General features: G+C 31.6%; 1 long non-coding RNA gene across 1 annotated transcript; it reads right to left on the reverse strand.

Moving 5' to 3' along the window:
* Window positions 1–12,857: 12,857 nt before the first annotated feature.
* Window positions 12,858–14,747, reverse strand: LOC129888426 (uncharacterized). Its single transcript, XR_008766660.1, has 3 exons — window positions 14,663–14,747; window positions 13,726–13,767; window positions 12,858–12,888 (listed from the first exon to the last, which is right to left on the reverse strand). It is a non-coding gene; the product is annotated as an uncharacterized LOC129888426 (long non-coding RNA).
* Between the last annotated feature and the right edge of the window lie 3,578 nt (window positions 14,748–18,325).

An 18,325-nucleotide genomic window follows, 5' to 3' on the forward strand; every position in this document is an offset into this window, starting at 1 on the left:
TTTCTTGCATCTTCCCAAGCCTTGATGGACAAAATTATAGGGCACCTGTGTTGGTGGGAGATAGCAGGTAACATGTAATGGTTAAGGTGTACAGTGCTCTCAGCACGACTTCGAGCACACTGCATGGGGTGCCCATGAGCAGTGACCCTAGGGGGATAATTTCATGTCCACACGTGCCATGGCAAATCACGTACTAAGATAACCAACTCGGACTACTAATGTGTGAATTGATAACCTGCATAGACAACTCGTGTGCCATAGCATAACCAACGCAGACAACTCATGTGTGAACTGATGAACGACACGAACAACTCATATGCCAAATTCATATCAAGGTTAAAAATCAGGTATGCAGTCACAATACATACAAATGCGACATATTTATCAGCTAAACATGTAGTCTAACATGCACATAGTTAGAAAATGTGAATCTAGCTTGAAACGATGCCTATAACATTATCACTAGCATGAAAATATGCTCATGTAATCGGGTAGCAATAAAGAATCATGAAAAATAGGTATAACAATCAAATACCACATAAGTGTTCGTCATCTCGCCTATACGTTACCCCAATATATGCAAGGTATCACACACTGCAGTTAATTGGGGAAAATTCCCTCATCGAAGTCAAAGCTTAACTTACCTCGATCCAAGTGGTGCTTAAACCTTTCTAACAACTACATATGAAATCCATCAACGACTCAAATCTATTCAAAAGATTACTCTATGAGGTTAGACTAATCCATTGATGTCAATTCCATAATTTTTAGGCTAGGTCAATCAAGGCAACCCAAAAAAGTCAAAGTCAACCCCAACCCCAAAATAAATTACATATCTGGGTTAGGCACAACCACATGAGTCCAAATCTATGCTTAGATTTCCATTTGGATATCAAAACTCAATTTAGGTAATTCTAGATCTATATATTCGAAAATCCTTAATTTCCGTCTTTGGTTTCATGTTCAAATGACAAATTCAAGGTTAGAACCATGAAATGATCATAGATTCAAGTTAGAATAACACCCCAAGCTTGTATATGAAACCATAGCTTCATCCTCTCAAAATTGAGCTCCAATAGTTGGAAATAAATAAACATCACAAAAACCCGACTTAAGTCATGAAGTTGCTGTATAAAAAGCTGCTCTATAGTCTATAGTAAAATGGCCATAACTTTTGTAGAAATTTCAAAATGATGAATGGTTTGAATCATTGAAAACTAGACTCAGGGGATACAACTTCCATTCAAACATCATCTCCAAATTCCTTATAGATTGGGTGTAGTTCTCTTGTGAAATCAGGCGAATTCATGTTTCAGCACTTCAAATCTTCTCCAAACGCGCTGAAACTCACTCGAGACCCTCGGTTTCCCTCCAAATCATCCCAATAAGTCCTATTACCCTATATGGACTTTCTCAAAGGCTCAAAAACACGTAAGGAAACATCATAACTCAAAATCGATGTACAAATCAAACTTTTGAACTTTTAAACATCCTTAACTTTTCAACTTTCATGCAATAGTTTCAAATTGCGTCGGAGCCCCTTGAGTCCTAATTCAAATATACGTACAAGTCCAAAATCATCATACAAAGTTGGATAGATTCCAGATATCAACTTTGTGGTGAAACAAACAATCACCTCTTTCTACATTGCAAATTCACTACATAATTATGGGCTCTTTTTCTTAGACTCACGGAAATGAAATGGAATATGCCTGAGCACACTGCATGTCACGACCTAGCCCCATAGGCCGTGACTAGTGTCTGAATTGGACACTCGTATACACACCTATTACCTATAGTCAATCGGCAGTGAAATATGATATAGGATTTATATGGGCAACACGTCGTCTCAAACTGTCAGTTATATATATACCAAAATCACCTGTTTCTTGGAGAGTCTTAATTGTCAAAAATAAGATAACATAATACGTAAACCGACAAGGTTTCACTCCGAATGTAAACGTCCAAAAACATAAGTCATACTAGTACACCAGACAACATCTACATACAACCCACTCATATGTCTACAGACCTCTAAGAGGATTAACAATAGCATATGACGGGACATGGCCCCGCCGTACCCCTAAATACACAAATATATACATTATAAGGATTAGTACCAAAAGTTTAGGCTCCAAGACAATGGAGCACTTCAAACCCATTGAGTAGAATCCTAAGTTGGCGGCTCTCCAAAATGAGTATCTATACCTACGGGCACGAAATGCAGCCCCCCAAAGAAGGGGGTCAGTACGAAATATGTACCGAGTATATAAAGCATAAAATATCGTAAAGGAGATCGCATCTGAAATAAAGATTCAGGAGTGAATTAACATAATCAATCAATCATTGTACCTGTGTCTTATAAAATGAAGACATGCATATCATCATCATATATCGTACATGGCCCGTTATGGGACTCAGTGTCACAATTATATCAATATATCGTCATATGTATATATATACCATACCCGGCCCTCTAGCAAGGGACTCGGTGAATAGAGTAGTGTACACTGATACCATACCCGGCCCATTATGGGACTCAGTGCCATAATCATATCGTCATATCATCATAATATCATATTATCATATCACGTACCCGGCCCTCTAGTAAGGGACTCGGTGAATAATGTAGTGGAATTCATACATGATAACATACCCGGCCTATCGTAGGACTCGGTGAATAATACCATAACAATATGCACGAATAAGGTATCATTAGCAACCTTGTGAAATTTGATCATTATCGGAGACTTAATAGAATAAGCAAAACAGTCCATCATTTGAAAATCAAGACAATAGTCATTATGAATCACACAAATTATGGATTATACTAAAATATGAATTATACCACAATATGAGTTATACTAACTAGGATGGCTGGAATCATACACATGAGTCAAGACATAACAATATAAATTTTGAAAATCAAGAACGGTAGCCATCCGAGTATATCTACTAATAAGAGTTTCTTTGGAATTTAAGCATACGTCATTCGTTCATTTTATATGGATCATGCTAAAAGAAGAAAATGTTAACTTTACATACCTTTAGCGTTTATACATATATGTTGTCCAATATTGTCTCAATCTATATTAAAACGTTAAGCACTATGGTTAAGCTATGGACAAGAATAAAACGTAGTCTATCGTTAGTAGGTTATTTCTAAAAATAATTGGACAGCACCTCCCCTATACCGCTCACTTTTCCCACTTTCAAACCAGTCATATAATCATCAAGAAACATCAACAATCCAAAATATTGACACAAAATAAGATTTATTATTGACAATAAGTCTAGAATGTTTCCACCAGACTCATGTTACTAAAGCAGTAAATTCGGAAAGCCGAGTACCTCAAGTTGTATCTAAATTTTGAAAATAAAAACGGCAAAACTGGACTTTATGACTTTCATGAAACATTTCGATCTCTGTCTTAAGTTTCTAATGAAAAATAAATTCACTCAAAACTCATTTTCTACAAAGAGATATCATCAAAACACTAACAGGTATACATGAGGGATTTTTGCAATCCAGAATCTGGACAGAATTTGTCTTATGATTAATCCTCATTTTTCGATATAATAACAGCAGATATAGACTACAACATAAACATAAGAGTTGTAGGTACGTGTATTATCTTTCCAAAACATGTTTAATATATAAAATCGAAGGTCTACACAATGAGATATTCTAGAATTACTACCAGCTACTCAATTCCAAAAACGGGTTTGAACATTCACAATCTTCATACACCTTTTTCCTCCAAATTCAAGAACAACAACTCATCAACAACATCAAAACAATATCAACCATTATTATACATCATAACTAAGCTAATTTCATCCATTTAATCTACCTAAAACAACCTTTTAACCCATAAATCTCAACAAATCACCAAACTAGTTTATAACACTATTTTCTCCGTTCTAATCCGTTAAAACTCTAACTAAACTTGTTAACAATGAAAATGAGACTTTAATATTACCTTAAATTTGCAGCACCACATAAAATCTTCTCCTTATTGGATGATATCTAGCTCAAATTGAAGCCAATGCGACGTACAACAATTTTTCTCTTCAAGAGCTTTGAGATTCGGGGTTTTAATTGTCGTAGATGTTGGTGTTTCTCTCTAGCTTTCCCTTCTCTTACTCTCTCTGGAAATTTCTAGATATTTCTTAGTTTAAAGTATGAAGGAAGAGATAAAAATTAGATTAATTTCGTGGGTATTGGGCCTGACCCGAATTAGAATTGGGTTGGGCCGAATTCACTATTTAGTTTGGCCTCTCAGACTTAAAATGTCTATATCTTATTACTACGGTATCACATTTCATCCCACGACTTATGGTTGGAAAGATATTTCAATTACCTACAACTTTCATTTTGAGATCTTTCCCAAATTACCAAATTCTAAAGAGATTATGGCCTCCCAAAGTTGGCTTACCCGAAATGTGACTTTAAGAAAAAAAAACATTTGATGGCTTCTACTTTGATTTGGCTCAGGGGTCCTTCTTGAGATGTATTTTACTTCACATAAATTATTCAAATAACTTGGCATCTATAACAAATCATGTTCTTTTAAAATTCAAAATTAAAAGTCCTTGAATTTATAACCGTTAGCTTACGAATAATCCAGATGCAAAAATACAGAATGTAACACTGCAAACCAACTAAGTTGTTGGATCAGAAGAGGAGGAAGCAAGATCCAGAAGAGATGGTGGAGAATCATCCCACATTGCATTTGGTGGTCCTTATGGAAAGAGGGAAATAGTAAAAGCTTTAAAGATAGGTCTAATTCCATTCACATAGTTAAATGGAATTGTATTGTATCTTTCTATTTTTGGTGTAAAAAGATGACATAGATGAATGGGAACTAGTAGATCTGTTAGGGTCATTATAAGTAGTTTCCTCCCTCTTTCTCCCTATTTTTCTTTTGAAGGTTGCCAACATATACTTAATGCGGAAGAATAGAACATTACTAGTTTCAAAAATAAAGTTAATGTAACTTTCGAACCATGATTCTAAATTCATTTGCCCATATTATTGACTTTAGTCAACTCTATGCACTTTAGGCTTCTAGTTTGAGTTCAAGTATTCCAAAATGCTCCCGAACTTCTTGCTATCCATGCCTCCATACCCGCAAGTCATAAATGACCAAATGAACCTACTAGAAGTCTTAGATAGGGGGAAAAGGTTATAGAACTCAAAAAGACCTATTAGGGGCTTGAAGAATGCATATGTGCCCAATACTGCATTTGTTGGCTGAAGTGCAACAGCAACCGGACGGTCAACAGGTGTTGGTGCTGCGGGTATAGTGGGGATGGCACTAGTGCCAACTAGCCCACTTAGAAATATCTTGATCTGCTGGGTCAAGAGTGGATTCAGAGGAGGAATACCAGCGGCCTCAGCCTGGCCATCCTCCTCTTGTCCTACTTGTTTCTGCTCCTCTTCAGCTTCCACCTCTCCCTCAAACTTATTCAGGGGAGCAGGAGGGGCCTCTTCTACCAGTACCTCCTTAACAAGGACCTCTAATTTGGCAGGTACTGCCCTTCCTCTGCCCCTGCTTCGCCTACATTTCTTGCCTTTTCCTCTGCCATACCCTCGAACGATTGGCTCCTCCATGGGCTCAATTGCTGCTACTGGCCTAAAACCGTTGAAACGCATGTTAATCATTTGCAGACAAGAGAGTGAAAACGATTAGATATCAATTTGGATCATCAAATACCAATTAGAATCAAGTTATCGCACGAAAGAAGGAAAATAGTAAAACTTTTCCTAAAATCCTGTAGCCTCTCGAAGAAAGGTACAGACGTCTCCGTACCATTCCGCGAGACTCTACTAGACTCGTTTTGGTATAAATAGATTAATGAACCTAGGATCTGATACCAACTTTGTCACGACCCCAACCTGCCATGACTGGCACCCACTCTAACTCTCTGGTGGGAGAACCATTCTAACAGCCCAACAACAATAACCACAATATGTACGCAAGCTTAAAGATACGGAAGCAGGTTTAATTCAAAGATAAGTGTTGAGTTTCCATAAACTTAGTCAACCAAGTTAATAACAATAAAGCACGAAATTAAACACCCGTAGGAACTGAAAGTCATCATACCAAAACTCAAACTACCAAGTCTAGAACAGGAGTACAACTCCAAATAGAAACTAGTAAATAAACAAAGCACTGTCTAAACATCTAAGTCCTGGAAGAGAAAAGGACTAGAACCACGATAGAAAAGTCCCCGACAGCACGACAGAATAGTTCACCCTTGGAATTTTGAACAACCTACTAATCCTCCAACCGAGGTCTCTCTGCTACTAGCTGAATATGTCGTGTACTCAACAAAAGGCAAAGCAAGAATAGTATCAGTACACAAAGTCACGGTAATCTGGTAGGATCATGTGGTTAGTTAGTAAGCGTATTATAGACAAGTAAATTTCAACACAATAAGCATATACATATACGGAATAATTCAACCACATTTCAACATCACAACTCAATGTCTTTTACATGTTATAATTTCACACAAGGGTCCTCTCAAGGGACCTACAAATAATCAAATTTATGTCAAAATGTGGCACCCGATCCAAGTATATGTCAGAATGTGACATCCGATCCAAATACGTATCATGACGTGACACCCGATTCATATATGTGTCGGAACGTGACACCCGATCCCAAGATATCACAATCACAAGAACATACAATATTTACAACATTTATACCACCAAGAACATGTTCATTAATATAACAGGCCAGCAAGTGATCATTTCACACATAATCTAGTATTTTTCCCTATTTATATACACACATGCATATCATGAAGCAATTTAGCAAGTATATAAAATACATACAGGAAACTAGACCATCACCCTACCTCAAATTCAAGCTTTCAGAACATTACAGTGCAATAGTCTTTCCTTTCCGAGTTTGTTCTTCTCGTTCTTGGTATAGAAACATTAAATACATATCAAGGATCAATATAATGGCCTAACTGTCAAGAAATATAACGTAATTTCATTCACTAGGCCAAACTCATGATCCTAACCTTACCCTAGGGCTATTTTCCACCTTAGATTTTCAGTCCAAACCCTCTCCCAATGATTATCACCCATACTCCTAGTTTCTAATAATCAAAGTATGAATATAAAGAGTAAAAACCTTACCTTAAGCATGGAAATCCGTGGAAAATCAATTGAAATCGCCCTAGATCGCCTCTTGGGGTTTTAGAAACTGAACTTGCAGAAAAAGACTGTTTCTGATTTTTTTCACGACTTAAGTCGCGCTTGTCCCTCTCTGAAGGGAATAATCCCGCCCTAGCGGGATTGGCGGAAACAGAGAGATCGGAGTTTGTGTTTCAAGCTCCCCTTTCACAACACACCCACTTCAAGGACGTATTAAAATATACTCCCCACGCAAACTTTGATTTCGAGGGTTTTACTCGTCCGAATGCGATTCCGCGAAGCCGTAAATGCTCCGTATCACCTTGGCTATCAGCCTGTCCAATCAAATTACAAATTTGACTTCCCATTATTCACTTGATCATGCTAGACTTCACCTGACTCAGAATTTATCCCAGCCTGGCCTAGGCTCAAATTCGCCGAAGTTACTACCTAATATTTTTTGGCCCGAAATTCTTCTCCATTGGTCTATCTCTAACGACAGGAGCGGGTCGTTACAATATACTAATTTAAAAAATATAAATAAATTATTTTTTATAATAATAATTAATAACATATGTTTATTAATTAATATATATCTTAAATATTTAATTTAATATCTTAAAAATCTTATACTTTTAGTTTTTATGATTAAATTAATTAAAATATACTAATTTAAAAAATATCAATAAATTACATTTTATAATATTAGTTAATAACATAAGTTTATTAATTAATATATATCTTAAATATTTAATTTAATATCATTTATAAAGGTCCTTATTTGTCTAATATAATTTTTAATTTTAAATGATTAACTTTTATTTTTAAAGTTTAATATAACCTTATGGTTGTACTTGTGCAACCAAACAATACACTGTAATTACATTCTGGCAAAAAAATATGTCATTATAATTACTAGGCTGATACGAGGTGGCTTTCCAAACAGACCCTTAGTATTTGAACAACTTTGATATATTGCATATATCCACAATCAATTTTGTTTTTTAAAAAAGTTATCTCATTGTCAATCACGTAAAAAAAACAAATTAAATAGCTTTAAAATCCTTTGATGGTACATAAATGCTTGAATGGAATAATTTTAAATATCAATTTATTAATAGAAATAATCTTTTTTCACTTTTGAATCATCAAAATAAAGGGAGGGAGGGGGAGGGTGAGGGCAAGGGAGGAGATAAAAGACGAATTCAGAATTTAAATAATATAAATACCACTCTTGTGCATTGTGTATCTACCACTAGCCATATAGACCAAATAGGAGGATCAATTTCATAAGATTTTTGTTACTCCGATTAGGTTGATTAGGCTTTTTATTCATATACAAAGACAAAAAAAAAAAAAAAACGAGCTTATCTAGGTACTCGCTTGATTTATATTCTATTAGGAAATTGGAAAAAAAAAATTAATGAAACAGCGCTTCAAATTATAAGATTTTCTTAAAAAGTAGCTTAATTGCTACCCCTAATGTTCTCGAAACCATTTTTCAATCTTAATTGTCATGTTTTATGGCAATTATTTGCAATGCAATAGATTCAAATTTTAATCTATGAGAATAGCTCAAAATATTTATCACTTAAGCCATTTATTTTTTAAAAAATTCAATAGAAATACTGCTCAATTCAAATGACTCAACAAAAGAAATTTCTTACAAAGTAAGGTATAATAATGGTAGAAACGAAACAAAGGTCTAATTTAAGGATTTTTTTAAATTATTTTTTAAATGGATGAAGTAGAAATAAAAAAAAGGGAAAAAAAGGATCTCGCAGAATTAATGGCTAATCACACCTCATTTACGAATTTGCCTGAATATACCTACATATTATATATATATATATATATATTAATCGATGTGTATGAATGTGATAACATCGTAAATTCGTTCCTAATTATAGCCAATTGATTATCTTCGTCACATAATGGTAATAAAATTACTGATACGATGGGCCCTTTATTATAAATATGAAAACAGATTTGACACACATGACGGAAATTGTATTGCCATCTACTATATTCAATGTTTTAAATTGACTTTCAACCGGCCCTTTCGTATTCGATGGGTACAATTATAGCGAACTTAGATACAATAAGTTAGAAAAAAATGGATAATTGCAGAGGCGGAGTACTTTATAAAAAAACAATATTTTCCATATAAAACAATGTCATTATTTTAAAAAATAAATCTTCCTTTTTAACATATAAGGGTCGTTTGGCCATGCGATATGAAATTATGATTTGAAATTATGAGATAAAGTTTAAGTTTTGTTTGGACATACGATTTGAACTTTTTATGTTGTATGTTTTCTCATAAACATAAAAACTCCATGAGTTGTAAAACTATTAAAAATGTCTCAATTGTTTATACAATCTTACCAAATATACAAAAGTTTATAAAATCGCATTAAATATTATCACAAAGTTATTCTAAAAAATACAATATTTATTGATCAAATCTTAATTAATTCAATAAAAAGATAAAATTGAACATAAGTTGTGGTGTTCAAGTTGTTAGTATCTAAATAAATTATTTTTGCACTTAATGCAACAGACCATAGTGATTACTCTTCTCAACTCAATATAATGATGGAATTGTTATTATTATTAAACATTGATTTGAATGAAGTAGTAATAAATTTGATAAAAATAATAATAATGAATTTGATGAATATAAATGGTAAACTAAGAATTTATTTGAAGTACAAATAAAATTTTACATTGGAGAGAATAATCGTTATATGAGATATAAACGATCTAAAAGTAATGATATGAATTACAAATTTTATTTACATATGAAACAAATGGCTAGTAGGTATATATAAATTAAATATAGGTTATTGTTATAAAATATAAAGTTGTGGTCAATTTTTGTATTTGAAAAAACTCACATCATGATTTGAAATTCCCAAATCATGATTTTTGGTGAATTTGGGATTTCATCTCATGATATGAAATCATGAGATGAAATCAACGTAAAATCGCATGTCCAAACGTTGATTTTCTCTCATTATTTCATATCATGAGATGAAATGGCATGGCCAAAAAATAATGACTGATATAAATATTTTTTTCATATTTTATCTTTAATATTAATTATTTATTCCTCAAATTACTTTTAAAAATACTAAATATTAATTAATATGAGTATTGTGATAAAATATTTATATCAGTCATTATTTTTTTAAAAGAATAGACAAATAAATATAAACGGAGAAAATAATATAATTTTCTTTGGGACTATTATTGCAAGTAGGAAGGGTCCTTGAATACCAGTCTTATGCATGGTATATCTACCACTAGCCATATAGACCAAATAGGAAGGCTGCATCAATTTGATAAGATTTTTGTAACTTCGATTAGGTTGATTAGGCTTTTTATTCATATACATAGACAAAAAAAAAAAGATTTTGTCTAGGTACTATTTTTTCATGCTTAATTTAAATTCTATTATGGAAGGAAAATTGGGGGGGGGAAATTAATGAAACAACGCCTCCAATAATAAGATTTTCTTAAAAAGTAGCTTAATTGCTACCTCCAATATTCTCGAAACCATTTTTCAATCTTAATTGTCATGTTTTATGGCAATTATTTGCAATGCAAAAGATTCAAATTTTAATCTATGAGAATAGCTCAAAATATTTATCACTTAAGCCATTTCTTTTTTAAAAAATTCAATAGAAAGACTGTTCAATTCAAATGACTCAACAAAAGAAATTTCTTACTGTATAATAATGGTAAACACAAAACAAAGGTTAAATGTAACGATTTTTTTAATTTTATTTTTAAATGGAGGAAGTAGAAACAAAACAAAAAAAAAAAACTTCTCAAGATTAAGGGCATCACATCTCATTTATGATTTGCGGGTGACACTTTCAAATATAGTGATTTTGGCCTGAATATATATTATACAGACATATATTCAAAATTTTAGTTGAAGTGTGTGTCATGACATTTTTACTTCATAAGATAGATCCGCTCCTAATTATCCACATAATGATAATAAAATTATTGATACGATGGGCCCTTTATTATAAATGTGAAAACAGATTTGGGACACATGACAGAAATTGTATTACCAACTACTAACTTTCAATGTCATTTCGTACTCAATGAGTGATCTTGGATTCAATAAGTTAGAAAAAATGGATAATTGCAGAGGCGGCGTACTTTATATATTAAATGGATTCACCGGAAATCAATATTTTTGGGGGTATTTTACTTAAATTTTATAGTGAAAAATTCAATTATAATTTATTCTGATTTTTTTGGCAATTATCCAAATTTCCTCTTTTTTTTTCCAGATTTTTGATACATACGAATGACGTTGATACATCGCGATTTGACACATAAGTCCTTTTCATGATACATCGCTAGTTGATACAAACTAAACATTGTAATATCAATAAAACTTATGAATCAGCTTATAACACCTAAATATCATGGACACAACAAAAATAATAGTAAAACTTTATATTTTACTGATACATTTTATGTTTGGTTTGTATCAACTAGCGATGTATCATGAAAAGGACATATGTATCAAATCGCGATGTATCAACATCATTCTTATGTATCATAAGAGAGATTTTTGAAATTTTTATAAATAGTAGTGAATAATTGAAAATATAGGAATATAAGGTGTGTAATTTGATAATTTTTCCTTTTTTAACGTAGAAGGCCCAAAACATCCTTTAACTATTTAAATTGGTATAAAATTATCCTTCATTTATTTTTCGGCCCTCAAATACCCTTGACGTCAATTGTTTGACTTAAAACACCCTCAATATTAATCATTTGGTTCATATTTGCCCTTGTTTTTAACAGTTTTTCTAAAGTATAAATATTAAATATTTATTTATTATGTTGTCTGATCTAATTGGTCCAAATTTAAATTCTTCTCAAATAAATAATAAAAATTACATATAATCCATATTTTGACACAATACGCTTGAAAATAATATTCAAATTTTATTAATTTCATAATATTTTTCTATTTGGCCAATTTAAATCAACTCCCGATTCATTGTAACCCAACTAAAATCAATACTTGCCTCGTCTGATTGTCCTTTTAATTATTTTTTTTTATTTTTATTAATAAAAAATCTTCTATCAATTATCCAAACATATTGTTCATTCCTTCTTTTTATTCTTTTTTAACTATTTATTCTTAATTATGACATCAAGACTCAATCTTGAAATGAACTTATAGGTTCATATTCATTTAATTTGTATCATTATCATTGTCACGGCCTAACCCCGTGACTAGTGTCCGAATTGGACCCTCATATACACACCTATTATCTATAGTCAATCGACAATTAAACATGATATAAGATTTATATGGGTAGCACGTCGTCTCAAACTGTTACTTATATATATACCAAAATTACCTATTTCTTGGGGAGTCTTAATTGTCAAAAATAAGATAACATAATATGTAAGCCGACAAGGCTTCCATTTTGAATGTAAACGTCCAAAAACATAAGTCATACTAGTACACCGGACAACATCTATATACAACCCACTCATATGTCTACAGACCTCTAAGAGGATTAACAATAGCATATGACGGGACAGGGCCCCGTCGTATCCCTAAATACACAAATATATACATTATAAGGATTAGTACCCAAAGTTTGGTCTCCGAGACAATGAAGCACTTCAAACTCGTTGAGTAGAATCCTAAGCTGGCGGCTCTCCAAAATGAGTATTTGTACCTGCGGGCATGAAATGCAGCCCCCTGAAGAAGGGGGTCAGTACGAAATATGTACCGAGTATATAAAGCATAAAATATCATAAAGGAGATCACATCTGAAATAAAGATTCAGGAGTCAAGTATCATAATCAATAAATCACTGTACCTGTTTCTTATAAAATGAAGACATGCATATCATCATCATATATCGTACCTGGCCCGTTATGGGACTCGGTGTGACAATTATATCAATATATCGTCATATGTATATATATACCATACCCGGCCCTCTAGCAAGGGACTTGGTGAATAGAGTAGTGTACACTGATACCATACCCGGCCCATTATGGAACTCGGTGCCATAATCATATCGTCATATCATCATAATATCATATTATCATATCACGTACCCGGCCCTCTAGTAAGGGACTCGGTGAATAATGTAGTGGAATTCATACATGATAACATACCCGGCCTATCGTAGGACTCGGTGAATAATACCATAACAATATGCACGAATAAGGTATCATTAGCAACCTTGTGAAATTTGATCATTATCGGAGACTTAATAGAATAAGCAAAACAGTCCATCATTTGAAAACCAAGATAATAGTCATTATGAATCACACCAATTATGAATTATACTAAAATATGAATTATACCACAACATGAGTTATACCAACTAGGATGGCTGGAATCATACACATGAGTCAAGACATAACAATATAAATTTTGAAAATCAAGAACGGTAGCCATCCGAGTATATCTACGAATAAGAGTTTCTTTGGAATTTAAGCATACGTCATTAGTTCGTTTCATATGGATCATGCCAAAAGAAGAAAATGTTAACTTTACATACCTTTAGCGTTTATACGTATATGTTGTCCAATATTGTCTCAACCTATATTAAAACGTTAAGCACAATGGTTAAGCTATGGACAAGAATAAAATGTAGTCTATCGTTAGTAGGTTATTTCTAAAAAAAATTGGACAGCACCTCACCTATACCGCTCACTTTTCCCACTTTCAAACCAGCCATATAATCATCAATCAACATCAACAATCCAAAATATTGACACAAAATAAGATTTATTATTGACAATAAGCCTAGAATATTTCCACCCGACTCATGTTACCAAAGCAGTAAATTCGGAAAGTCAAGTACCTCACGTTGTATCTAAATTTTGAAAATGAAAACGGCAAAACTGGACTTTATTACCTTCATGAAACATTTAGATCTCTGTCTTAAGTTTCCAATTCAAAAGAAATCAACTCAAAAATCATTTTCTACAAAGAGATATCATCAAAATACGAACAGCTATACATGAAAGATTTTTCAATCCAGAATCTGGACATAATTTGTCTTATAATTCATCCTCAGTTTTCGACATAATAACAGCAGATATAGACTAAGACATAAACATAAGAGTTGTAGGTACGTGTATTATCTTTCCAAAACATATTTAATATATAAAATCGAAGGTCTACACAATGAGATATTCCCTAATTACTACCAGCTACTCAATTCCAAAAACGGGTTTGAACATTCACAATCTTCATACACCTTTTTCCTCCAAATTCAAGAACAACAACTCATCAACAACATCAAAACAATATCAACCATTATTATATATCATAACTAAGCTAATTTCATCCATTTAATCTACCTAAAACAACCTTTTAACCCATAAATCTCAACAAATCACCAAACTAGTTTATAACACTATTTTCTCCGTTCTAATCCGTTAAAACTCTAACTAAACTTGTTAACAATGAAAATGAGACTTTAATATTACCTTAAATTTGCAGCACCACATAAAATCTTCTCCTTATTGGATGATATCTAGCTCAAATTGAAGCCAATGCGACGTACAACAATTTTTCTCTTCAAGAGCTTTGAGATTTGGGGCTTTAATTTTGGTCAGATTTGGTTTTTCTCTCAAGAACTTCCCCTCTCTCTCTCTCTGGAAATTTTTCTGGATATTTTCTTAGTCTAAAGTATGAAGAAAGAGATAAGAATTAGATTAATTTCGTGGGTATTGGGCCTGACCCGAATTAGAATTGGGTTGGGCCGAATTCACTATTTAGTTTGGCCTGTCAGACTTAAAATGTCTATATCTTATTAATCTGATATCACATTTCGTCCCACGACCTATGGTTGGAAAGATATTTCAATTACCTACAACTTTGATTTTGAGAGTTTTCCCAAATTCCCAAATTATAAAGAGGTTATGGCCTCCCAAAGTGAGCTTACCCGAAACGTGACTTTAAGAAAAACATATTTGATGGCTTCTATTTTGATTTGGCTTAAGGGTCCTTCTTGAGATGTATTTTACTACACATAAATTATTCATATAACTTGGCATCTACAACAAATCATGTCCTTTTAAAATTCAAAATTAAAAGTCCTTGAATTTATAATCGTTAGCTTACGAATAATCCAAAATGCAAAAATACGGAATGTAACAATCATGATGGGATGGGGAAAATTTATTTTCATTCTTTTATTTTGAATATTGGTACACAAAAAAAAAATATAGTATACGTACATACCTGCTTAATTAAATCATCTTCTGTTGAACTAATTATTTCTATATGAATGTCGTTACTATTCTTCTCCTTTTTTTCTCCCTTATTTTGTCATAAAAAAAATGATGGACAAGATCCAACAAGAAAAAAAAATGGCATAGAAAGTAGAGGAGTAAGCCATTTTATTTTTAATTTACTATGTAATCCAAAATTAGGTCAATCATATAGGCTCATATATTAAGTAATTTTAAATTATTTTAACGGAAAAGGACGTAAAATGTCCTTAAACTGTGATATTTGGTATAATATTTATGAGTGTGCGTCGTTAGAAATGAGGGTATTTTGAGCCAAAATATTGACATAAAGGGTATTTGAAAGCCAAAAGGTGGATGGGGTAATTTTGCACCAATTCAAATATTCGAGAGGCATTTTAGGCCCTTCTCCGTATTTTTAATATTCTATTCGTTCATTTTTACATATTATATTGAACTTGACACGTTTATAAAAAGAAATACTAAGGGCAAGACAAGAAAAGTCTAGATATATTAAAAGTGACGATTAAAAGTGAAAATTTATTTTTAAAATAGTAAACATATAAAAGTGAACCGAAAAAATATAAAACATGTTAAGAATTTCGAAATTGTATATTACGTATTAATATATATATTCTTGGACTATAAGCCCTTTTGGATTGATTTAGTGTAAGCGATTTTAACTCAAAATAATTTTTAACCATTTTTATAATAATTGAATTAGGTAAAATAAAATAAAATAGTTATAAATATTTAATTTTAAATTAAAATACAAAAATAAACTAAAAATCATAAACTAAAATGCCTAACTTCTTACTTTTAACTTATAAAACAGGTTCTATATCATTATTGTAAGTGTTATGTCGAAAAAAGATGGTTTAAAATTAATTTTAACTTTATAGAGAAAAAAATTAATTTTAAAAAAAAGGAGTCGCCACTTAATTTTTTAAAGAAATTAAGAAAACTTAATTTAAAAGATCCTAACAGATTTAAGTCTTAAAAATTTAGAGAAAAAAGTATGAGGTTCTTATTTCCACTTTGAGAAGGTGTTAAGCATTCAAAGTAGCCGCTAACGCGCGGTTATCCAACGATTTGAAAATTATTTCAAAAATGTTCGAAATTCAAAGAAACTCGATAATTAATTTGCGTTGTGGAGGGTCAAAATTGGGTGTCTTTAGCAAGTAGGTGTGTTCACGGATCGGTTTGAATCGATTATTAGTCAAAATTAAATTCAAACCAACTTAATCGGCTTTTATATTCTCAAAACCAAACCAAACCAAATATAATATACATTTGGCTATCGGTTTCTGTTCGATTTGGTTCAGATATTCGGTTATCAACCACACACACCAAAAAAAGAATGATTCAATCAGAACCGAAAAAAAGTGACAACAATCCATTGAAAACGAAAAAATAATTAGAACAACTGACATTACAGAACTTTCGATCACTAAATTTATTATGAATAAAACTGCAAAATTCACCATTTTAGCGTAAAATGGAAGCGACAGTGACATTTCTAGTCTCACCAAGAATTGTCATAGACACTCATATGTACTAAACCATAAGATAAATGTTCTCTCTTGAGCATTTTTGCTTTCATAAAATAGATTAAAAATAAATTTTAATGAAACCATTTATAAGATCTTTAAAATTGTTTATAAAAATAATATATTATGTATGTATAATAATAAAATATATGTATGTAACTTGTCGGTTCGGTTTGATTATTTCTTTGAACTTTTTGAACAAAATTAAAATTAAATCAAATACTATCAGTTTTTAAAAATCTAAAATCAAATTAAATTCAAATAAAATCGATTTAATTCGATTTGGTTCGATTTGGTTCGATTTGGTTCGATTTTTATCCAAATCATGAACCCAAATGGTAAGTAAGAAAGGTCCTTTTACCTTTTAGGCCGCGAGAGATTTAAACTCAGAGCCAATAACTAAATATTGTGATTTTGGTAGGTAGAATGATTAAACTTTAGCCCACCTACCATTTCTACACTTTGACAAACTTAAATTGATTTTCCATATCATGGCTCAATTAATATTTGATATTGTTTTTGTTTATTTATATTTAGTCACTATATTAAAATAGTTTTTTCTTTCAAGAAAAATATAACATTTTTTTTCCTATTTCACTTTTATTATTAACTATTGATTTCTTAAATCATTTCTTAAGATTTTCTGAAATGCTAATAGTCATGGGTATTTAGTAAATATGTACTTTGTCTATTATTTTCTTAAAGAAAGTATGAAGTCCATTGTTGATAAGTAAAAGCAAATGAATGTAGTTATTATCTCAAAAACTATTAATTTCTTAAATCATTTCTTAAGATTTTCTGAAATGCTAATAATCATGGGTATTCAGTAAATATGTATTATGTTTATTATTTTTTTAAAGAGAGTACAAAATCTATTGTGGATAAGTAAAAGCGAATGGATAAAGTAGTTATTATCTCAAAAAATTATTTCCTTTATTGAATAAAATTGAAATCAAGAAAAAAGTAATATTTTGATATAAGTAAAATTATTAATTGAGTAGCTATCTGAGAAATTAACTCCTTAAAATCTTATTTTTTAAAACTAATTAAGCACAATTACATCGTTTTGTAGCATAATTAGGTGCTAGATAGAGTTTTGGTACTCTTCCCATCACAATTCAAATGGCCCTATCTGTAATAATTGAAGATTTGTCACATCAGAAGATAAGTGATAAACTATTAATTTTTCGAAGAGAGGAAGGGAGGGGAAGAAAAAAAAGTAATTATTTATGTAATTTCAAAAGCCTTTTGGATTTACTTATAAGCTGTTTTCAACCTTTTAAAAATGTTTGACTGATCAATTTAAAGTTATTTTGTGCTTAAAATAAGCTCCAATAAATAATTGAAT

Source organism: Solanum dulcamara, chromosome 5, assembly GCF_947179165.1.
Source record: "Solanum dulcamara chromosome 5, daSolDulc1.2, whole genome shotgun sequence".
Lineage (NCBI taxonomy): Eukaryota > Viridiplantae > Streptophyta > Magnoliopsida > Solanales > Solanaceae > Solanum > Solanum dulcamara.